Consider the following 5,000-nt stretch of genomic DNA (forward strand, 5'->3'; position numbering starts at 1 on the left):
TTTAAGCACTCTAATTTGTTCAAAGTAAACGTGCCGGCCCACCCAGACACTCAATAAAGAGCACCTTGGTAGGATTTCAACGGGGTCCGCCTCGGGACGCACGAACACGCACGAGGCGGTCGCACGCCTTCGGCTCGCCCCACCGGCAGGACGTCCCACGATACATGCCAGTTAAACACCGACGGGCGGTGAACCAACAGCGTGGGACACAAATCCAACTACGAGCTTTTTAACCGCAACAACTTTAATATACGCTATTGGAGCTGGAATTACCGCGGCTGCTGGCACCAGACTTGCCCTCCAATAGATACTCGTTAAAGGATTTAAAGTGTACTCATTCCGATTACGGGGCCTCGGATGAGTCCCGTATCGTTATTTTTCGTCACTACCTCCCCGTGCCGGGAGTGGGTAATTTGCGCGCCTGCTGCCTTCCTTGGATGTGGTAGCCGTTTCTCAGGCTCCCTCTCCGGAATCGAACCCTGATTCCCCGTTACCCGTTACAACCATGGTAGGCGCAGAACCTACCATCGACAGTTGATAAGGCAGACATTTGAAAGATGCGTCGCCGGTACGAGGACCGTGCGATCAGCCCAAAGTTATTCAGAGTCACCAAGGCAAACGGACCGGACGAGCCGACCGATTGGTTTTGATCTAATAAAAGCGTCCCTTCCATCTCTGGTCGGGACTCTGTTTGCATGTATTAGCTCTAGAATTACCACAGTTATCCAAGTAACGTGGGTACGATCTAAGGAACCATAACTGATTTAATGAGCCATTCGCGGTTTCACCTTAATGCGGCTTGTACTGAGACATGCATGGCTTAATCTTTGAGACAAGCATATGACTACTGGCAGGATCAACCAGGGAGCTGCGTCAACTAGAGCTGAGCAGCCGGCCGCCCGGGAGTGTGTCCCAGGGGCCCGCGCGAACACGCAAGCGTCCGCTCAATTATTCTGCAAACAGGAGGAGGCTGAGCTCCCCTGCACAATACACCTCGAAACCCTCTCAGGTCCCGGCGGCGCGCAGCGCCGTCCTAAGTACTTGGTCGGGTTCGAGAGAGGCGCAATCGCCCGGAGTTAGGCGAGTAGACGCTTTAGGTGCGACCACCCGTGCTCCCAACTGAGCTTGCCGCTGCCGACAGAGGCCCGGGAGCGTGCTGTCGTGGCATTGCCGGCGGGAGACAACACGCGCCACCTACGGTGACCGGCAGCTCCAACGCCAGCGCCACAGAAGGGCAAAGGCCCCACGTGGGTGCCGAAGCGAACTCTCCCAGCACAGCGCACGTGCCAACACGTCTGCACAACTGCGATACAAACCACCAGCGAGAACCGCTGGGGCGACCGAGCAGCAGACGGCGTCGCGGCGCCGAGTGCCGGGCGGCGGCGCATCCTCAACGCACACAGTCCTCAGTCGGACCAGCACACTGCAGATGTCCACCGCGCTTCGCACCGGGCCCGCGAGGACCCACTTTGGCCGCCCGGCGCCGCGCGCAGGGTGCCCCGGCGCGCAGCTGCGCCGCCTGCCGCGTCCGTCGGCCGGCGCGCCTGCCACTGGGCGCCCCCACCAGCCGGCTGTAGCGCGTGCGCCCACGCACCGCGCGGCCAGCACGCCGGGCGGCCCCCCCTCACCGGCCGGGGACGGTCCCGCCCAGCCACCGCCGCGTATCGCTTCACACACAGATTTGCCCTTACTGATTTACCTCCAGCAACAACAACCGCACCACAATGGGTTTACCAGTTGTTCATTTGCGTAACGTCACCAGCAAACGTAGACGTCCATCCCAGTTTGCAAATGCAACGATTATTGCATACCTGTCTGTTAGGTGTCACGACACACTACGTCTGCCCACATACACGCAACAAAATGTGCACGACTAGAGAACACGTGGGAGGTGGCCCCCTACGTATGCGATGTCCATTACGAGACCGACTGTCAACCAGCATCTGTACCATGTCGCAGATGTGGAACGCGGTGCACCATGCTATCACACTGTGTGAGAAGAGACGACTACGTTTGAATACACGCGCCACTACATCAACAGACGGCTCATGCTGATCGCCATCCAGGGCGTCCGTTACTCCCACACGTCTCTATGGCGTACCACACTGCAATGTAGCTGTTATGGGGAGACGGCACGTGGCTGAGTGCACAACATTTGGACCGTATGGTTCGCTGTTGTTGGGCGCAGTCGTTGTACAGTCACACATGTGCCACAGCGTATCATTCAGTACATACGGACCTATGTGCAGTACAATGTGAGGGTTAAGCTTACGACATCAGCGGACAGTGGACACAGGCCGTACCACGACGTAGACTGAGCGCTTCGACATGCGAATGCCAGTGAACAGCTGCGAAGGGCATTGAACACGCAAGCACCTGAACGACCAGCGTGCGAAGGCAGGGGGGAGGGGGGGGGCGATGTACATCCTGCAGTCGTCCACATTACAGTGTACAGCGGGAGCATGTAAAAAGTAAGCAACACTTGCGAAGTGTTGAACATGAAACGATACACAAGAGGGTGGGCGGTGCGAGTAGCGAACTATATTCAGAGGGTTGTGGTTAGACAACACTGGATTAATGTAACGTGTCATATGCCAATTACAGAGCAGGTTAAGGCACAACTTGGGTTAGGTTAAGGCACAACTTGGGTTAGGTTAAGGCACAACTTGGGTTAGGTTAAGGCACAACTTGGGTTAGGTTAAGGCACAACTTGGGTTAGGTTAAGGCACAACTTGGGTTAGGTTAAGGCACAACTTGGGTTAGGTTAAGGCACAACTTGGGTTAGGTTAAGGCACAACTTGGGTTAGGTTAAGGCACAACTTGGGTTAGGTTAAGGCACAACTTGGGTTAGGTTAAGGCACAACTTGGGTTAGGTTAAGGCACAACGTGGGTTAGGTTAAGGCACAACGTGGGTTAGGTTAAGGCACAACGTGGGTTAGGTTAAGGCACAACGTGGGTTAGGTTAAGGCACAACGTGGGTTAGGTTAAGGCACAACGTGGGTTAGGTTAAGGCACAACGTGGGTTAGGTTAAGGCACAACGTGGGTTAGGTTAAGGCACAACGTGGGTTAGGTTAAGGCACAACTTGGGTTAGGTTAAGGCACAACTTGGGTTAGGTTAAGGCACAACTTGGGTTAGGTTAAGGCACAACTTGGGTTAGGTTAAGGCACAACTTGGGTTAGGTTAAGGCACAACTTGGGTTAGGTTAAGGCACAACTTGGGTTAGGTTAAGGCACAACTTGGGTTAGGTTAAGGCACAACTTGGGTTAGGTTAAGGCACAACTTGGGTTAGGTTAAGGCACAACTTGGGTTAGGTTAAGGCACAACTTGGGTTAGGTTAAGGCACAACTTGGGTTAGGTTAAGGCACAACTTGGGTTAGGTTAAGGCACAACTTGGGTTAGGTTAAGGCACAACTTGGGTTAGGTTAAGGCACAACTTGGGTTAGGTTAAGGCACAACTTGGGTTAGGTTAAGGCACAACTTGGGTTAGGTTAAGGCACAACTTGGGTTAGGTTAAGGCACAACTTGGGTTAGGTTAAGGCACAACTTGGGTTAGGTTAAGGCACAACTTGGGTTAGGTTAAGGCACAACTTGGGTTAGGTTAAGGCACAACTTGGGTTAGGTTAAGGCACAACGTGGGTTAGGTTAAGGCACAACGTGGGTTAGGTTAAGGCACAACGTGGGTTAGGTTAAGGCACAACGTGGGTTAGGTTAAGGCACAACGTGGGTTAGGTTAAGGCACAACGTGGGTTAGGTTAAGGCACAACGTGGGTTAGGTTAAGGCACAACGTGGGTTAGGTTAAGGCACAACGTGGGTTAGGTTAAGGCACAACGTGGGTTAGGTTAAGCACAAATTGCGTTACATTGCGGTACAAATTGCGTTACATTGCGGTACAAATTGCGTTACGAATTTGGTTAGGTTAAGGTGCAAAATGGGTTAGGTTAAGGTGCGAAATGGGTTGGATTACAGTACACAACGTGGTAAGAGCGTGTGTTGGGGGGGGGGGGGGGCCGAGGTTCGTTGGTAGTGATCATTGTAAGTGAATGTCGGAGGCAGCGTCAGTATGTCACAGCAGTTATGTCTCGTCAGGATGCGCTTATGCGCTTTTCGCTCGTGACTGGAGGCGCGCCGCGTCTGTGGTTGCGGCAAGGGAGCGGCAGACCTGTGTGATTCATTCCTGCCATTGTTTCTGTGCCGTAACAGGAGGCAGTGAGGTGGTGTTGGGTGCACCCCTGTGTAGGACATGTGTGGGTGTTGGTGGCTTATCTGAGCAATTGTGGATGTCGGACGGGTGGGATATTCTATTTTAGAATTGGACCCCCTGGTGTGGTTATCATAGTGTGGATGGTGTACTGTGGCGGAGAGGATGCACCGGACGTTGGTCCATGCTGGTGCTTACATATTGTATCTGTGTCTGTTACAGGCAGAGAGTAATGTGTGATAGAGTGTCTCGCTGAGGTGTGGTTCATATTGTGTGCACAGACTTACAGCATGTATAGGGACAGCGGGAATTTGGCATATTGGATATAACTCTTCGTGAAACGCAAGATATAGGGGTGGATTGCAACGTACGAGTGCGGGAAGAGTCCGCCGTTCATCCGCTGGAGTTGCGATTTCGGCGGTTGGGGTGGGGCACGTGCGGGTGCGGGTGGAGTGATTGTCGGTTGACTACTTCGTGCGACGCAGGCACTGGCGTTCGGGTTCCTGTGGTGGACAGATGATGCAGGCTTTGTGGGTGGCGTCGGAAAATGGGTACTGTGGGACCTAGCGATGTCGTAGTCGGGGTGGCGTCTCATAGATGGCGGTATCGTCGGTGCAGCAGGTCATGTTTCGGGAGACTTGCAGATGGCGGTATTTAGTTTTCGTGTTGCGCGCGACATGGTGGACGTAGTGTCGTCCGATTCGCGTAGATGGGGCTATTGCATGTGGTTTCGTCACATTGTCATAGATGGCGATGCTGTGGTTTGGCAGTATGGTTGGTGTAGTTCCGTTGGATTCCT

The 5,000-nt window shown here is 53.7% G+C and overlaps 1 non-coding gene across 1 annotated transcript in view; it reads right to left on the reverse strand.

The window, feature by feature from the left end:
• Positions 1 to 867, reverse strand: part of LOC126141726 (small subunit ribosomal RNA) — a 1,909-nt gene extending 1,042 nt beyond the window's left edge. The window contains exon 1 of the ribosomal RNA XR_007529567.1: positions 1 to 867. This exon is cut by the window's left edge and continues 1,042 nt beyond it. This is a non-coding gene — a ribosomal RNA (small subunit ribosomal RNA).
• Positions 868 to 5,000: the final 4,133 nt, after the last annotated feature.

This window comes from Schistocerca cancellata, unplaced genomic scaffold (assembly GCF_023864275.1).
Source record: "Schistocerca cancellata isolate TAMUIC-IGC-003103 unplaced genomic scaffold, iqSchCanc2.1 HiC_scaffold_745, whole genome shotgun sequence".
Lineage (NCBI taxonomy): Eukaryota > Metazoa > Arthropoda > Insecta > Orthoptera > Acrididae > Schistocerca > Schistocerca cancellata.